This window comes from Rousettus aegyptiacus, unplaced genomic scaffold, assembly GCF_014176215.1.
Source record: "Rousettus aegyptiacus isolate mRouAeg1 unplaced genomic scaffold, mRouAeg1.p scaffold_m13_p_2, whole genome shotgun sequence".
NCBI lineage: Eukaryota > Metazoa > Chordata > Mammalia > Chiroptera > Pteropodidae > Rousettus > Rousettus aegyptiacus.
In genome coordinates this window covers 19,082,256-19,103,008 of record NW_023416295.1, presented here as the reverse complement: position 1 = coordinate 19,103,008, position 20,753 = coordinate 19,082,256, and the positions used below count along the sequence as shown (strand labels likewise).

The 20,753-nt window shown below is 31.9% G+C and overlaps 1 protein-coding gene and 1 pseudogene across 6 annotated transcripts in view; one reads left to right on the top strand and one right to left on the bottom strand.

Moving 5' to 3' along the window:
- Window positions 1-20,753, bottom strand: part of ERBB4 (erb-b2 receptor tyrosine kinase 4) — a 944,884-nt gene that overhangs the window by 655,768 nt on the left and 268,363 nt on the right. The window lies entirely within an intron of this gene.
- Window positions 1,184-1,302, top strand: LOC118614269 (annotated as a pseudogene).

Genomic DNA, 20,753 nt, shown 5'->3' with positions numbered 1-20,753 from the left:
ATGCGGTATCTAAGGAACAAAAAGAACAAATTAATCAAAAACGGACTCATAAATATAGTGGCAATTTGGTGACGGACAGAGGGGGAGGGGGTGGGGTCCCGGGAGAGTGGGGTGAAATATTAAAGAAGTACAAATTAGTAGTTGATAGTTCGTCACAGGAATGGGGAGCATAGCAGAGGGAATGCAGTTAGCATTAATATAATTGCTAGGCAGAGGGCCAGGAGAGAGAAAAAGTAATTGGGGGGATCGTTTTATGAACTATATAGTCATCTAACCAATGTACCGTATACTTGAAACTAATTTAATTAAATATATTTTTTAAAAGTTCTCTTTTATCATAGTTTTAGGGAACCATAAGTAGCATGATCATAAATTCTATGTATTTCAATTCACCATGTCTTCTTCTGACAAATATTGAAAAAAATCTTTTAACAAGTTTTCAGTAGTATGATTAAGTAAACCAGTAATTATAAATGCTTATTCTGTATGAATTTCTAAACTGGAATTGGATAGAATATGTTTATACATATTCTAAAAAAATTATCTCCTAAAATTCTTTCATTTTGTTCCTATTGAAATGATCAGTGATGGTATAATATAACTTTTGTCAAGTATAAAAGACTGTCATAAAAGAAAATTCTTGTGGTAAGAGCTAGAATAAGAGAAATATAGCCAGTTCAGTCACATTAAAAAAAAATAAAAGAAAGTGGAGTCAATATGAACAATGACAGTAGATCATAATCTATATTAAAAATACTTTTTCAACTAATGGAATTATCTGTGTGTTTTCCAGTGAATAATGCTATGTATTTGAAAATAGTAGCATCTATTTGTCTTTAACCATGTGCTATAAAACATATTAATTTGAACTCAAAGAACAATGGAACATTATTTCAACTGAAGTGAAATCAGATCTAAGTTTATTAATGTTATTTGAGGCAACATAAAATATAGGCTATTAAAAACAAGTATAAGAACTGAAACATTTTTTAGGGGTTATTTGGGATAAGACTGCTTATATATAATGCCATAAACAAATTACATAGTTATGAAACAGCATAGACTTTATAATATGACAGACTTAGGTTAGCAAATTATTTCTTTTATGATCTTAAACAAGTTACTTGAACTCTCTATATCAATCTCCTATATACAATAAAGTCTACAGCCATGCCACCCTGATGTCTATGACCATGTCATCCTGAACAAGCTAGATCCTGTCTGATCTCAGAAGCTAAGCAGGGTCAGGGCTGGATAGTACTTGGATGGGAGACCACTTAGGAAGACCAGGTGCTATAGGCATTAAAATTAAAAAAAAAAAAAAATAAGGAATTGTAAGCTGACAAGGTCCTTGCAATCAGTGAGGTCTAAGGAATAAAAAAATAAAATAAATGTTTATCTACTTTAGAGGAGATAGAATTTTACATAATAGAGAAGATCATTTCCTTATGAGTTTACACTAGGACCTAACTTTATGTTATACAATGAAATGTAATTTCCCATCCTGCCATTCTTTCTAAAAAGTATATCAGCTCACAAGTAAGCTTTTCTTTCCTCTTTCTAAGTTTTTCTTTTTATGACCTTTAAACAATTAAATAAAAGATCAAATCAGACTGTACCAATTAAAGTCATTCACTTTTTAAAAATTTACTTTTACAGGTTAATGTATATTACTGTGAATAATACTGCATGAAAAGTAGCTGCTTGAACAAAGATTTAACTGTTTTCTTATTTTATTTCCATGTGAACTCTTTATCTTAGAATTTATAGGCCCTTTATTTAAGGAATATTTATGAAGCTTAAAAACAGAAAAAAGTACTGACCGCTGTTGAGTCTCTCGTACATGCCAGGCATGTTTTCATTTTATAGTCTTCGTCCGCCATTCCCTCTGCCTGGATCATGTTTTCCTCTCACAACTGTATGACCAATTTTTTCTTGCTTTTGGTTTTTACTCAAAAGCCACTTTCCCAGTGAAGTTTCCACGTGTTATCTTGTCTAAAAGGTCAACCCATATCCTACTTTCATTGTTTTTTTTTTTTTTTTTTTTTTTTAACCTGAGTACATATTACTATAACATATACAATGTGCTTTCTTATCTTTGAGGAAGATTTCATAGAAGGAAAGAGACTTTGATAAAGGAAAGACATATTTTGAAATATATAAAAATGGCTAAGGACAGAGCTTATACTGGAATAAGATACAATGAGATTTAGAACTAGAGGAAGAAAATTATGATTATAAGAAACTTCACTAGTCTTGAAATGCAACATAAGAACAATGGATTTGAAGATCTTGAAGATGTTAATGGATGATTAGATGTAGTGCAAAATCAAAACACTAAGAAGACAAGCTTTACTGCTTACTCAATTTATCAGGGAAAGAGATAGACACTTTAAAATAGAAACTGCCAAAATATGCCAATAACAATGGCATTACTTTAAACAATCTTTAACATTTCTGGCATTGGCATTAAATAGAAAAGTACTCATCTAAAAGAGAAAAAATATACTTAACCTCAATATTTCATAATTTCTCAATTAAATAAAAAAGACCTTTATTTATATAATTAAGTATATAGCTAAAGGATATTCTCTTTCATTCTTTTATACTTTCGGTTTCAAAAAATTAACTCAGAAATACTCTCCTGATGTAACTTCTCTGTATTTTATTGGGTTGAATTTAAACCCACTTATATATCAGAATATACAAAAACAAAAACAAACAAAAAAAACTTAGATCTATCCATTTTCTCAACTGTGATATCCTCTGTCTAAATTGGAGAATTTCTGAGACCATAATTTCTTTACATGAAGATTCAGAATCCTTTCTATAGAAATAAAATTAATATCACAGACACTTGAAATGTCTGACATAGAAGTCCTCTTTGTAGCTGAATTTTCTGCATATGAAACATTCTCTGTATTTACAGGCAACAAAAGCTACATAGTAAGACACTAATCATAACCGTTTTTAAATACATATTACATCTTAGAAACATTTTTCATCTCTATATATTTTATTTGATATCAAAATAAATTAAGTTATAAAATTAGTATGGCAATTACACTCTGAATATATTTTGGTCATATTTTAATATAACTTTTTTTGTGCTATTACCTTAGAGAAAACGGTATCTTATGAACTTCCCCAACGTTCTACATACAGTAGGTTCTTTTTTCCCATCTATTTTCAGAGATGTAACTGAGGATCAGAGAGTACATGCTATTATTATAACCACTTGGGTTTAAATTCTGACTTTCTCACTTATTAGTGGTGCTATGGACTGAACTGAGTCTCCCAAATATGCATATGTTGAAGCCCTAATGCCCAATGTGACTATATTTGAATATAGGGCCTATAAAGAGTATAAGGAAGTAATCGGATTAAATGTGGTCATAAGGATGGGGCCTTGATACATAGAATTAGTGTCCTTATTAGAAGAAACATCAGAGAGCTAGCACTTGTTCATTCGTGCTCTCACTCATGCACACTCTCCCTCCCTGCCTCCCTCCCTCCCTCCCCTCCTTCCCTCCTTTCCTCTCTCTCTCCTCACCTCTTTCTCTCTCTCTCTCTCTCTCTTTCTCTCTCTCTCTCATAAGGATACAATGAGAAGGTAGACAACTGCTTCAAGATGGAAGGGAGCTCTCATCAGAAAACCACCAGCTGGCACCCTGGTCTTGGATTTCTTTCAGAACTTCGAAGAAATAAATTTTTATTGTTTAAGCCACTCAGTCTGTGGTATTTTTTTATGGCAGCCTGAGCAGATTAACACAAGTGGTACGATTTACAACAAGTTGGTTTAACATTTTTTTGCTTCAACTTCTACAACTGCAAAAAGTGTAGCAATGTACTTACATATTACGAGCCACAGTCAGGTTTTTGAGATATTATTTTTTAAATATCTGGCACATAATACATGCTTAATGAAAACTGTTTATTATAGTTATTAATAATTACTGTTATAAATATATATATAAATATGTATAAAATGTGATGAGGTTGTTATTTGTGTAAAGTTCATTATCAAAGTATTTTTAACTATGCTCCCCCAACTGTGTCTGTGTGTGTATAAAACTTTCTGGATAGAAAACCATGAAAGATGACAAATTTCACAATTTTAAATGTAGTTATGGAATCATGAAAGTTTAAATCATTGCATCACCTCAATATATTTATCATTTTGTAATATACATCTTTTGTAGGAGATAATGAAATATGAACTATAATTCTATTGAAAACCAATATAGCCCAAATTAAAATTAAAATTGGTTTCAATATTAATGATTTTGTAATTATAATAAACTTCATCCTACTAAATGCAGTGTTCTCTCAGATACTAAAGAGTAGTAAAGGAATTTTATGGCACAATATATTTGCTGTTTCCCATTCAATACTACAGAGTGTAGAAAAGACATAGCACCCCTCATTCAAACTAATCAAACAACCTATTTCCACATCTCTTGCTTGAATGATTGGAACTGTTTTTCAGCATCAGATTATAAGCATGCAGATAGAATAAGAAGGAAGATAAGCATGGAAAAAATAATTTGCGCAGGAAGTTTATTTAGACTATGGCTAAAGGGACGTAATGAAAACTCATGGAGACTTGAGGCCTAATCTCATCAAAGAATCCATCATAGCATCACATTATAATGTGTACAGATATCTAGAATGGAACGAGAAAAAAAATAAATAGAAGTAGGAAATAAAGAACAGCAGCAGGGATAGTGCAACCATGGTTTAGAACACAAAAGTAGTGTGAAAAATCTCTGATATGATCTACCATTATATGCATTCATAAATAATAAAGGAGTCATTTGAAATATACATTTAAAATAAAATTAACATAGAGTAAAAAACAGGAAGATGATAATAAATGTAACTACCAAATCCTCATTTCCTATAGATTTTGTCTATGATTTTTGAAATTTTCCAATATTACTTTCATTGACTTCAAGAAACTCTCCATCTTCTACAAGATTTTCAGTTTCATTTGGCAGCCCCTTATTATTTCATTTATATTTTTTGTTTGTTTACAGCATTATTAATCAGAGATATAGTTAATCCCAAAGTTGATTTAATGGATAAGGACATATCACAGGGTTAAACTGAATGAGATTTAAAAGTAGAACAATTATCACATATCATTATTGATTAGTAATTTTTTATGTCTTTATAATGCTTGCTTATCTATGAAACAAGATAACTGAGAGTCAGATAATGGGTATTCAGATGAAAAGTTTTCCTTTGTCACTTACTCCTCAATGTCCTGTTCTAAGTCCCCTTTTCTATTTATTCTGTAAACACTCCATAAGTGAACTCATAGTTTCAATTATTTTGTATGTGTTGAAGATTCCCTAATCTATATTCCCAAACTAGATCACGCTGATCAACTCAAAGCTCGTATCTTCCAGGCTATAAGATGTTTCCATCTGGCATCCCTATCTCATCATGTCCAAACTAAAGTCATCCCCTCTCTTTCCCTTTGAACCTATTTATTTTTTCTCCTCCTGTGCTCCTTATTTCAAAAAATGAAATTTCTATTGTCTCAGTTTTCCAAGACAAGAAACTGGTGATCATCCTTAACTCGTCCCGTGCTTCCTAAATTTAATTACTCGCTATGTAATTCTACATCTATAAATTCTACATCTTAAACACCTCTGCATCCATTCATTGCTTTATTCCACTGTCACTGTGTCACTCCAGACCACCACCAGCTAATGCTCACACTACTATAGCTTCCACGAGTGTCTCTGCCTCTGACCTTTATTTAACTTCCACTCATCCCTTCAATATCCATTTAAGCACTATTTCTGGTAAAAGCACCTCCTGGAGAAAACACACACACACACACACACACACACACACACACACACACACACACACAATGGTGATATCAACAGCTGGCCAAAATATAGAACAAGAACAATTGAGATTTCCATTTGCTGCTGGTAGAAGGGTAAATTTCTATAACGATTTTGGAAAACTCTTTAGCAACATGCTTTTCAAAACTAAAGCTGACCATATAGATAGCTATGTCTCAATAATTCTGCTCTGATATATAACCTCAACAGATATGCTATACATGTGCACCAAAAGGTATGTACAAAGTGTCCATTGCTCCACAATTTGTAACAGCCATCAAATAGTAACTACTCCATTTCAACAACAGCATAATTGATAAATGAATTATGGTATATTAATATGAATGATGCTATATAGCAAGAAAACTTATTGAAATAATGGTACCGAATCTCAGAAACATATGGCTGAGCGAATAAAGCTGGAAACAAAAGAACACATCCTTGATGAGTCCATTTATATGAAGTTCAAAAGAAGTAAAGCTAACCCTTGGTGTTAAAGTAAGGTGATGGTTACTTTTGGGGAAGAGAGGAGTAGTGATTGGGTGTAAACAAACAGGCTTTGGAGGTTCTTGTATGTTTTTTGATTTGGGAGGTGATTAGATAGTGTGCCTCACTGGTGGATGGATATTCATAAAGATGTATGCTTAGGATTTGTACAATCTTTTGTACAGATGTATATAAAATTAATAACCAAATTTGCCTTAAATTTCTATTATATCACATATGTTTATGTATCTCAGTCCAAATATTCTTAGGAGAAAGTTGGTAAATAAATACATAATTGAAAAAAAATTAGAAGTGGTAAAGGCTGAAAAGCCTACGGGGATTATTTCATTGGGTATCGAAAGTGCCATTTTTCATTGTATAAGTTCATTATGAATGATGTACATTTTAGAGAATGTATTGTATAAAGTGAGTTATGATTTCTTAATATTTTAAACATATTCAATATAGTATGGAATGCAAATAAAAACATGAGGAATAATAATTTCACAAATTCAGTTCAGGAAACATTAGTTTTTGTGTTCTTATAGGACTTTAACCTTGAAGGTTAAAAAGAAAAACAAGTCTTAGAAATATTACTTACCTTCATGCTATGAAGTCACTAACAAGGACAACACTTTGTTAGTTAAAAAAAAAAAAAAATCCCATGAAGGAAATCCTCATTAGCAATTTGATACGGATATAGTTTGCATATATTTTAATTACCTAATACTTAAAAACTCTATACTGAATTCTTACTTTCCTTTGGCTATATGCCTACTTTTCTTAAATTGATTTATTGATGTCCAAGGTTGCTTCACAGTTTTATCCTTTTAGCAATAATAGATGCAATATATCACAAAAACAAATTTTTAAGAGAACATCATTAGAGTGATGTAGCACTAGTAATAAACCCCTTCACACTTGGATGAACTTAAATCAGTTTCTCTTTATTGATTTTTGGTCATAACATAATTTTAAAGTTCAACTCAGTTAATAAAAAAAGATTTGCTCTGGTGTTATGGGCAAAATTCTTGTGTTGTAAGTTTCCACTTCATTTGTGTAAGACGGTTACAGTTGTATCATATATGAATCTTGAATAGATATAGCAATGAGAATATTATTTTATGATAATCTTTATGTATAATATCTTTTCCTCCCTTTATTGATGTGAATCATTCAACTCTTCCTTATCATGATAAGATTCAATGAGTCTTTAAGTGAACATTTATTTCCTATTGCCTCTGATTTGTGTATGTTTGTGTGTGTGGGGGGGTATGAAATGTAAAAAATCAGTATGTATTAAACATTCAAATAAAAAATCTGTTTAATGATTCAGTTCATACATTTCATGAGAGCATTTTAATTATTTTTACTAATAATGAGATAATTTTCTTTAGAATGCTACATTCTTTACATAGGATTAATAGTCCTATTTGAAGAGTGGGTGGTTTTCTGATTTTGTAATTCATTAAACTAGTCTTAAAAATCAATTAATCTAACTTGTTTTTAACATTATGAATAAAAGACTCTGAAGGATCTACCCTATCAGCAAAATTAGTGTCTTTATTCAGAATTAAATAATTGAATGCATGTGAAAGGTTAAAAAAATAATAAAAAATAGGTTCTTTATGAACTCAAGTAACGATATTAAACTTCTATTATTGCTATTCTTCCTTTGAAGCCGTGTCTACCATAATGGTTCTCATTTTTCCCCACAGCAATATAACAGATTGCATTTACTACATGATTCCCTGGGCTCACTCAGTTATGGTCCATACCATTTATAAAATTCTCGGCTCTCTATCAATGACTCCTGTCCTTTAGGTTTTTACACAAGGAAACCAGTTATAATGCAGAAGAGCAAGAGTTCACACTATTATGATCTTATATTCACACAATATTTTAAAAATAAAATTATTACCAAATTTCTTTGCTTTACTGTTAAACATGTCATACAATGCTTTTCACATGTATGTGTTAAGACTCTGCAGATAAAAACACCAGGTCCATAACATAATAAGCAAACACTAAAGAAAAAGATAGCATCAGACAATGAGTAATCAGTGGCTTGAGAAAAAATTAAGGATAAGTATATTATTAGCTGGGATGACAGAATAAAATTTTCATTAACTCTTGATTTTGACAGAAAGAAAGGCAATGGATACTTGCTCTATAATGCAGCAGCCTAAAAAGGACACAGTCTATATTTTAATTTATCTAGATATAAAGGAGTCCTCTATGGAGTTGACCAGAGCCCAAACCTAAAATATATACCTCCAACAACTCTGGTACCTCTCACCAAAGCTCCTTCACATCTTTGCAGGTTCAAATGTTACCTAACTTTTAAAATTGACTTTAATATAATAAAAGAAAATAATAAAATAATAGTAAATAAATGAAATTTATTTTAAATGTATTGTTCACTCATCCAACAAATATTCATTTAGCTAGGTATCCTATATTAAGAATATAGGAAAAGATATAAAACAGAGAATTCCATCTTCAATTAAAAGGGCAGATGATCTAATTTAAGCAGACATGGGAATCATTTGCTAGTACAATAAAACATGTCTACAGAGGAGGGCCAGGATAAGGCTGGGAAGATGACAGACATTTGAGTATGAATTTCCAATGAAAAAAGAAGGAAACTATCCCATTTCTCACAGTGACAACTATATTGCCATCAGAACACATCAAATACGTTTGGAAGTTGAACAGCTCCATTAAAACAGAGGCTTCAATGTCATAAAAAACTACTTTCAAATTCAATTCCAGACACTTGTCATGTTGCTGACCACAGGTGATTTTCTTAACATACTCACACTCCCATATCTTAATGTATAAAATGAGACTACTAGGAATTTTGTGAAGATTGAATGAGATAATAACTGTAAAATACTTAGGTTCTAGAACATAACACATGCTTAGTAATGGATAGGTTTCATCTGCTGCACCTATAACCTAAGAGAATTTTGAGCCAATATGCACCATGACCACAAAAAAGATTAGTATTTATTTGTAAATGAGCTACAAAAAATTTAAAAGCCTATTTACTAAATGCCTAACACCATCTGCTTGCCTCTATGACATCATGTGACACGATTATCATCAAAATTAACATTAAAGAAATGAAAAGTTGTTTGTTACAATCTCAAAGACTGCACTGCTAATGAGAGCTACTTTAGAAATAGTGGCATAAAACCTTTTTAAGTTGCACATAATTACAGGACCTACTTTAAGTTTCAGTTGGTAAGAATTTCAGTTCTGTGAGGCTTTAATTAATAACAGTTGATGTACCAATTCATTTTTTTTCTATAGAGAGGCTTATCTAGAAAATTATAAGCAATTTAATTCGTTCATAATATATGAGAAAGATATTTTTTCCCCCCAAAAAACCTTAACTCTGTTCTTCAAAGAGTGAAACATTATTTATCCTGGCTACAAGTAATCATCCTTTTGTTTTTTTTCTGTTTGTTTGCTTGTTCGTTTATAAGGACACTGAGATGGTAAGCCAATAAGAAAATAGAGGGCAAAGTCAGGCCACGTTCTCATGAGATTTAAGTCCATGAGAGAACATCTAGAATTAATAACATGTGAACCTAGAGCTAGTCAACCAGATAATTGCCTTCCACAATGTTCATCATTAATCCATACATTGCCATTCCAGTTTAGTTAAATAAGGAATTTGAATTGTTGAGAGTCTACAGCACTCATATCTTGCTCAGGGTTGACTGCCATCTTTCGCAGCATGCAAATGGCTCAGGCTGGCATACATTCGCATTGTGGCATGTGCCCGAAAATCTAGGCTCTTGTACCTTCATTTACACTATGGAGAATGAGATATCTGAAATCCCCAAATACAAGCATGTTTACTATATTTTTAAGATCCCAACATAATTTTTAAAAATTCATCATATTTCCTAAAGCTCCTATTCTGCAGTGTTGTATGCCAATTTTTTTTAACCACTCTAATGTAATTATTTAAAACAAACACATGTGAAGCACAGGGAACAACACAGTGTGATTCCTGCTAGAGTCCATTTCTTTTCGTGACGCCAAAAATTGTATTTAAAGGTATCATTTTCTGGATTTAAGGAAAATAGGAAAACTTTGTAGAGTCACAATATCATGTACCATAAGGTGGCAGAATTTATAGTCCGATACTCTAATGTTAAAAAAAATAATAAAAGAATAAGACTCAAAGGAATTATGGCTTTAAATAATCAGACAATGATGGAGCTAAGACTATTTCTTGTTTTGGCCTCTAAACATTATCATACTTCTGAAAAAGTGTATACACATAAACTAAAAGTGATAGGGTAGGGTTTTCATAAACCTTTTTCATAGCACGCATACTCATATAATACTTTAAAACTGTTAAGCAAGCACACAAAAATATCTAAATTACATTATTCTCCAATATTCCTCAATAAAACACAAGATTACTTAAACAATTCCCTCAGTTTGAGAATGACAAGATATATTGTTATTCCCAACAGTCTACTTTGATAACCTTCTTTCGTATATGTTGATAAAATTCAGAATAGCTATGTTTAAGGGAAAGAGTAAAAAATTAATTAAATTATTCATACTAGCCCTGCCTGCAGCGTTCTTCTACCACTTACTCAGCCTCCCTAGAAGCTATAAAGAGCCAATGGGCAACTATAGCACATATCTCCCGTGTCCTGATCATCCACCCCTGAAATTATGTATCCTTTACTCCTACACCTTACAAACAGCAGTATAAATTGTGTGTGTAGCGAAACTGGTAATATAAAACACTCTTAAAAACAAAATAGAAGCCAGCATAAACCCTCTAGTTTTGTCAATGAAAACAGCCTTTTATTATAAAGTGACCATTTTAGAGCCTCAAAAATGGGCTTTCATTTTTTTATAGAATATTTAATTCAAGAATGAAAAATGTATAATTTTTTTATCAATTTGAAAAAAAAAATAGATCTTTCATCAGTATTGCCAGAGGTGAAGGAACATTCCATGGTGAAAGGAGTAGAAAACTTATTTCAACTATTGTAGTACCTTAAGGATGAAGAAAATAGTTTTAATTTTGGATAATAAATCATTTTTGTAGCATTGCAAAGGTCAAGAAACTTGCTTATCAAAACAGATTTTAGTCATCACAATGTAAAGTCCTCAGGCAATGAGAACTGCAGTAAACTCTTTCTACTTTTATAACTGGATCAATATTTTTGAGTATATAAATATATGTATTCACTGAGTTTCTTTCACCTACTATATTTCATATTTGCTACAAATTTTTCAATGTCAAAGGAGTCGGGAAGACCTACTTCAAATCTAAACACATAAACACACTATCAAGTAGACACAAACAAACACAAAGAGAAAAACTTTTTACTCATCATTCTGAAAACTCAGCATTGCATTACCCCAGGAATTTGGCTTTGTTTCCCAACCTGAGACTATTCAAAGGAATTTTAGCAGAAGATAATAAATAGGGTACACTCTTTGCTTGACTTCTTGTTCCTGGGATAATATATACTAAGTGCCATCTGAATTCCCTAGTATATCTCTAGTTCCCATCTTGTCTGAGCTAGTGACAAAGAATACATTGACAGTTATTAACCCCTTCTGCACTTCTCCCTCTGGCTGAAAGAAGGTTCCCTTCCAGTCCTATCCAATCAATGCTTTCTTATTCTTCATTTTTCACTTAAATAGTAATATTTTTTTTTGAGCCTTTCTGACCTCATTTACAGGCTAGATCCCCGCAATTGTATATTCTATGTACCTCTACATTTATCCTATTGTTACTGGTATGATTGATCAATTAATATCTCACTCCCCCAATATAATTTGTGCTCCATGAGAACAATGATTTTTTTGTTTTGTTTTGTTTTTTTTTGTTTGCCAATTTTGTGTCTCCAGTTTCTAGAAAAAAATGCAATACATAAAAAGTATTTTATATTATTTATTTTGAAAAATATTAATGATCTAATTCTAGAGCTTTCTCAATGAACTTTCTGAAAAAGTTTTCAGTAGACTTCAACATTACCTCTCTACTTGTTAATTAAGGAAGGGACCATTGTATGTTATGCTCTGATCGAAACATGGATCAGAAATCCGAAACCATTTTTGAAATGAAAGTCCCTAGTTTGCAAATATATACAATTGAATATAAAAAAGGATCTGCTTGGAGTTGATGAGTTCAGGGGCCATAGATCTGTAATTGCAATTCAGATATAACAGTAATTCAGCTGCTGGAACCAAAGCAAAAGAGCATATGCTCAAAAGACTCGAGTAATCATTAAGCATTAAATGAACTTCAGCTGATATGCAAGGCATGCCTTTTGTAACAAGAATATCATTGGTTAAATTTTGCCAATGATCGGATCTTCAAATATTGAGAAAATGACCTAGCATTTAATGAGAAGACACTATAACTTCATATTTGTTAAGTGCCATAATTGCCTCAAATTTGTCTGTTACATTTTCTCTAGTTTTCCCCTTTAAAGTAACTCAGTACTTTAATTTTTTTTATGTTACTGATTTACTCTCTTCTTAGGAAATTATTTTTAAATTACTATTAAATTGGTAAATCACTATTATTTGATGTCTAAGCTTTTAGCATCCAATGTAACATTATCACTTTTAATTCTTTCATTAAATCATTAGTGCTTGACTGACTCAGATTAAAGCCAAGAAAATGAGTCCTGAACACTTTTAATGAACTTTTATCATTAATTTCTTTCTAGGAAACACAATGATAAACAGACAACAGGCTAGTATAACAGTTGTCAAATTTCTATATTTAATTCATCTAGAATTATTCAGAATTCTATAAAGTATATGCATATAAGCATTATTTGACATGTTATAAAAAAAGTTTAGTAGTAGAATCAATGTTTATTTTCCAAAATTAAATACATTAATGCTATAATTTGAGTTATTTGAATATAAATTTACACCAAATTTAAAAAGTCAATTCAAGAATCACATCGACCCTTCTTTTCTTCTCAATCGACATAAACTTCAAAGATGTGTATAAAGTTGAAGGTAAAGGTCTCAAGTCAAGCCAAGTCAGTGTAATGTAAGCTAGATTTGCTATCCTGTAGTTTAATCAAATAAAGAGATTATCACATGGATCATGAGTTTGACACCTAGAAATAACTTCAGCGGGATCAAGACAGCTATGTGATATTTGTTTGGATTAGGAGGTGGAGATAATGAAGTCGAGTATGCTGATATAAATTTTTTTAAATGTTAACTTCTATTTTTAGCTAAGCAAAAATGGGAAAAGAGACAAATGTATATTACTCTTCTGTTTATCCATTTACCCTTCACATACACACAAAAAGTCAGGGCTATTAAATATCTCTGTTATGCCAATACTGTGACCACAGCTTTAAGTAGATAATTAACTTCCCTACCAAGTGTAAGAAGCAAGCACCATGTCAGGAAGGCAACACACAGCTTAAAAAATATATAAAGTAAGGAAAAAGTAATAGGTTTAGTGTTACTGCTTCATTTTAATGAGAATTTGAATAAGATGCAAAAAAATGGGGTAGCAAAATGATGCAATTAAAAGTTCACTGAAAGAAAAGTCTTTTGATATTTGAAATGTTTTGAATTTACATTTTAACTTTTTATACGAGTCATCATGACTTTGCTCTTTGTAATGTTGAAATAATTCTAACTACTACAGTAATAAATATCGATAGAAATTCATTTTTTCTGAACAATTTTTATTATATTAAATGCTAAGTTTATTATATGCCAGTCCATTCATATTTTAGGTCTCTTTCGGAAGCCATGCAAAAGCTTCGGTGTTCCCTTTTCCTTCATAAAATTTTAACACATACTTTTATGTAAAAACTTTTATCTTTAAACACCTTACAGCCTTCATATTGGAAAAATTGTAATAATTCTATTACCAATATTATAACTATTCTTAATATCAAGTGACAAATCTAATCAAAATAATTTTCATTGCTAGTTATTTTAAGAATTGTTAATTCTATGAAGCTACAAAACTAAGTATGAGATAAATTTTAAAAAAGAAAACTTTGTCAGCATTTGGAGAGGTAATTTCTCATTACTAAAATTTACATGAGCTTGAAATAGATCATTTGGCCTATAATTTGTAAAGATTCAATCTATCCTCACTATGCATGATCTGTTGAAATATAGAATACTGCATTGTCAGCCAAAAGTAAGTTTGAACAATCACATTGTGACAAGAAAAAAAAGAAAATTCACTGTAATATTTTGCCATATTGTATGGAAAATATGTATCCTATATAATCAGGACTTACTTAAAATAGTGTTTTTAATATATAGCTCTATAAAAAAGTCTGAATGAATCCACATGCATTTTACAATAATGATAAATTTACCTTAAGTATTTTCCACTAGTATACTTTTCTTGCTGTATTTCTCTCTCTCTCACTCACTCTTACTTCTTTTTAGCTTCAAATTATTCCCAAAGTCACATGATCTTTATGGTAGTAAGAATTCTAAGATGGCCCCCAAGAATCCTGCCCCATAGTATAAACTTGAATGTGTATAAGACATATGAATATGATATAATTTCATTCTCATTATTGTTATTTTTGTTGCCTGTAAAGAGATTTTGCAGATATAATTAATAACTCTACTCAGCCGACTTTGCGTTAATAAAAAGAGAGATTATCCTGGGTGGGCCTGACCTAATTAGGTGAGCACTTTAAAAGTCGGGGTGTTTGAAACAGCAAAAATGCCTTTCTGCTGGCCTGGAACAAAAAAAAAAAATGGTAATGCTGTAAACTGAATAAGGAGGAAACTATATGGCTAGGACCTGAGGGTGCAACCCTAGGCTGATGGTCATAAGAAAATAGAAACCCTGGTCATGCAGCTGTAAGGAGCTGAGTTCTTCCAAAATGCTCTTAGAAAATGACCTTGATCTCCCGATGAGAACACAGCACTGGCTGATATGTAGATTTCAGCCTTCTGAGACTCTGAGCGAGGAGCCCACCTGTGCTTGCCTGTATTTCTCACCCATGGAAACTGACAGTGTAGATGTTTTGAGCAATTAAGTTTCTGGTTTCTGTTACACAGCAACAGAAAACTAATACAGTCTTAGTGCTTTGCCTGTGTCACAGGAGTTTTGTTCTCCAATAAAGAAAAGATAATTATACAGTTTTAGGAAAATTTACTAATTTAACCTATTTCTAACCAATGAAAAACATAATCATCGATAAAGTTATTTGCTGAATGACAGCTATAACTTCAGACTATTCCTTTATATCGGTCCATCTAAACACCTTTGGCGATATACCACATTAGTGTTGTTCTGCATAATATAAAGTTATTTTTATTATCTACTTTGCATTATCAGATTACTATAAAACTTAAAAGGAAATGAATGGAACACCAAAAACTTTAGTTGAGAAAAGTCATGCTTGTAAGACCAGAGAGGTTGGAATTTCTACCAGGACTCAGACACTTGTAACAATGACAGGAATCTCACATACTGTCTTTAAGTCATTCTGAGATCTCCATTAATATCAAGTAAATTGGTGTCCACATGGAAAATGGAAATAGCTTCTAAGAATATATTTCTATATGGGAAAAAAAATAGAGATTATAAGCAGCAATAGGAGCAGTATGAACTTTAAAATAGTTGTAGAAGAAATCATCTAAAGATTTGAAAATGTGGCTTAAAACCGAAAAATGTAGTGATTACTCCATCTTTTTTGTTGTTGAGAAAAGAAAATACATGATGACCCCTCCTGTACAAGAGAAGTTAATCTCCCATGAACAAAGCTTTGCTGAATATGTGTCCATCTCAGTATTTCTCTTAGCTTGCAGACAATGATTAATTTGAATAGTTGCTTTATACACTGAGAACCAAGTCCTTCAAAAAAGTAGCTTTATCTTATTTTTTCTCCTCATAATCAATGACCATTAATTGAGCATTCATGCAGAGAACCATAAAATAGAAATAAAAAAAATGCATTATAAATTACATAATCAAATCTTTGAATAGTTCTATGGGGTGGGGGACTATTTCCTTACTTTCAGTTAAAAAAATAAAATTGTTTTATATCAACTTGGATTCTTATATGATTAAAGCCTGTGGACAAGAGAAAGAATTTAAATAAAATCCAACGGATTACTGTCCCGTATTTAAAAAGACAAGTCTTATGGGAACTCGCTCTGAATGAAAATCAATGCACACTCACATCGCATAAATAATAATGAGATTTATAGTGATGGGACAGTATGCTTTGGCATTGCACTGTCAGAGACAGAGAGAATTTGTGGCTTTCTGCCAATCAAGCTGAGCTTAAAGGGCATGTCACAATGTTCAGATCATGTTACATAAATGAAAAGATTACACAATAGAGAAACTGGTATCTCTACTTGTTTTAATATTCTATCAAACAATATAAAACATTCCCTTTCACATTCATCTCTTTGATTTATATAAAGCTCCTTCTGTTGCTTTAACATAAAATCTGAAATCTCCACGAGAATTTTAAAATAATCAATTTTAGCAACTAATTCTATTTACTTAAAATGCAAGAAGCATCTACGACCATCTAAAAACTTGTGAAGTGCAATTTTGGAATAAGACAACAAATGCAGTGTAAATATCTGTGGAGGATTTCCAAACACTAAATTTGCACTTTGATGATTTGAGCATTACAAGCTAGTGAAGCCTCTTCAGAAAACTCATCTGCATATGCACATTTAGTTATGATGTATGTTAGCGTACAATATAATAGCGGACAGGAAATAATTTATAATTAAAATCACATATTTCCAACAGACTAAATGAGCCTTCAAGATCCTTACTGGATACTTTAATTCACACATCCATTCAACAAGAACATTTTTATGGAGCTATTGTATTCATAGTGTTGCCCAGAAATATCAAACTGGAGGGAAGAAAAGGCAGAAAACAGAACTTTCTTTCTTTAGAGCTTACCATTATGTGAGCTGGTAGATAAAGAAAATATAAGCAGAGACCCCAATAAATCCAACTTAGGTGCTACAATACAGTGGCAAGTAAATGGGGTGTAAGAGTCTGTCTTATATTACCTCAGATATCTGGATAAAAATTCAGAAAACTAGCCTGATAGTTATAATATGCAATGGCAAATTGCTGCATGCACAAAAGTTTTCGAATAGTTCATTTTTTTTTTCTGTAAAGTTTAGAATCATCTATACAATAAATTCCAACTAATTGTATCAACTAGGTCAAAATTTATGTACATATGAAGTATGCTGGCAAGTCTGTAACTGTCTAAAAAGACTCAGACTCGCTAGAATTGAACAATATTGACAAAATGCCCAAAGTGAAAAGGGGAGAATGAGATTGTGAGTTTCTTTGGAGAGTTTCGTGAGTTTCGTGGAGAGGTGGATGGAGGGAGGGAGGGGAAAGAGAGAGGGATATACCAGTACATGAAGTACAAAAATGAATAATGTAAAGTGCATTGAAATTATGAAAAACATAGTCTAAGTGGAAAACATAATGAAGAAAAACTTGTTAATAACAATAAACTTAGGCAAGAGGGAAGAAGAAGTTCTATACAAACATATAATTAGAGCAACTAACCCAGAAAAAGGAGAAAAATGGGCTCAGAAATCCCTTAAAAAAATGCCTTGGTGGAGTCTGGATGGATTAAATTTAGAGCTGAGAAAAGCCTGAAGATAATGTCTAGTGATAGGCAAGGTGCCCTAGATAGAAGAAACCACATATGCAAATCGAATAGTTAAGTAAAACCATGACCTATTCCATTTAGGATACTGCAGCACGGGGTCAGAGTGTCACGTGAAAAGTAAACAGAGAGATAGCGAGGGGCCAGTAAATCAAGCTCGGTAAAAGAGGTCATAAGAATACTCTACCAGGGGAATGTCACAGTCGAGTTCATTTTAGAGGGCTCTCTCTGGCTCTCTCTGTTTTAGAGTTAAGACCGAGAGCAAGAAAGTAAATTTAGGGTTGTTACAATCATCCAGGAGATAAATAATGAGGGTCTAAGAAATTAAAGGTCTGGAATAGAAACGAGAGGAGAGGCCTACTATATACATAAATTCATGAGATTTAGTGTTTGATTCTATGTGGGAATAAAAGAAAAAGTTGAAAATGACTACCACATGTCTGGTTCAAGCCACTGGTTGAATGGTAGTTACTTTAAAATGATATGAGATGTAGAGAAAGAAGTAAAGATTATGAAAAGAGGAAGATTATGATGCTTGGCCAAAACCCATACGAAACATGTAAAAATGTACAGAATGGATATTTCAGGCTATGAGTTAAAAAATGAAAAGAAGTCTGTGTGTAGATAGGTTATAAAAATAATACTTTATCCAAAATAAGAATATAATTTCTACTTTTTTACTTAATTGCTTTCTCATGGATTTGATGTTCTAAGATAAGGAAAATTTAAATCTAAAATCTAGTTAATACTTTTTGGAGGCAACTGAAGTAAAATAGCTTATTGTTTAAATTGCCAAACTTGGTGTTGAACACCAACAACACAATTTATCAAAGTCATACCATATTCAGAAAAATTTCTGTTTTTCTTAAAAGAAAACAGAAAGCACATAACATACGAATGCATGTAGGTTTTAAATGAGCCCCTCTAGTTAAATATTGTGAATATGGTTTGCTGAACACATTTTGCAAAACTTGTGTCTCTGTAATATGAATTATGCATACGTATTCAAGTTTTCTTTTATCTCTCTACCTAATTATCTAAAATGAAGAATGATTACATAAAAATTTGTCATAAGTACAGTAAAGACTCTGAGGTCTCAAAAAGCCTGTAAGCAGTGGCATCCCAGTAATCATAAGGGAAGGATGCTCTTATTATAGAATTTTAAACTAGGTCATGCAAGGGTCCCCAACCCCCAGGCCATGGATTGGTATAGGTCTGCAGCTTATTAGGAACTAGGCCTCACAGCAGGTGAGCAGTGGGCAAGCAAGCAAAGCAAATCTGTATTTGCAGCTGCTCCCCAGCGCTAGCATCACCGCCTCAGCTCCACCTCAGATCATCAGACATTAGATTCTCATGGGAGCACTAGTCCCTGGAGCCAAAAAGGCTGGAGATGACTGAATTGTACAGAATTGATACCATCAAATAAGCTAATGACTGGGATTTATTTTAACTCACTAATATACACACACAGATATTTCACAAAAGTCTTTATTTTACTCAGATCTAAGAAGTTGATTTATTTTTATTTTGGAAACACAATTAGGAGGTGGACATCAACAATACTGGGAAAGTTTACCAAGACACCTCATTTCATTGACTGAACTTTCCAAAAGTAACTTCACCTTCCTGTTTCTGCAATTTTTTCATCTAGTTTTACAGGAGATCAGAGTTAGCTGAGCATTAGATTATGAGGTTTTGAAGGAATGATTTGATACTAAGAATCAAGAAAAGAATTCAGTAATTCCAAATAGACAAAACCTTAGGGTGTCTCAGAGAAAAAACTTATAAAACCTTTCGCTTTAAACATCAATCAGTTTTAAGTCATTTGTCTGGACTTCTAATGGGCTCATCCCTAGAGAGGCCTGGAACTTATAAAAGAAGAGGATCTTTTCCTTCCATCTTTCATCGCATCAGATTAAATGGCAAAGTGCCTGGTTACCACAGGTAAGTGCCAGAAGTAGTATTACATATTTGGCTCTTGTTAAATGCTTTCAAAGAAACCTCTGTTTTCATCAGGAAATAGCAATTACCTGGATAAAATGGCCTGCCAAGGTTTATTCTGGAGAAGAGAAATGGTCCATAGTGTGGATCTTTTCCTTAAGTTTGTTCACACTTCACACATATCAGTTCTCATAGAAGCATATGATAAAAATTAAATTAATAAAATCCAGCACTGTATGTACTGCTTTCATTCTCCTTTTGATTTTTACTACTCATCATGCACCAAAACAAGTAATCCTGGCATGCATTTTTTTTATTTAAACAAAATTTATCAATCGACTATGATAATAAAAGTACTTTGATTTATTTTTCTATTTAATTTCCCTTCATTATTTATTTTCAAATTTAGGTTGTTCTTGAATCTTCTAAGAGAATTTTAAATAAGAATTTAAAAAATTGTAATGGTAAATCATACAACTGTCAGCAAATCTGTTATGTTTGGCAGCAGTTTTTGTTGTTGTTGTTTTGTTTTCTAGTCTTCCTATAATTCACATAAAATGTAATGGCTTAAAAAGCCAAAATGTAATATTTCAATCTTGTATAGAGTGCTAAGTACGATCACTCCAAAAATTCTTTATATTAAAAATGTTGAAAAGAAAACTGAATTTAGGGTCTGGGCTTCAAATGCTTTATCAGTTCAAACACTAATTAATTAGTAGTCTTTATTAACTCAATCTCTCTGAGATTTAATTTCTTCATAGGTAAATAGGAATAATACACAAAT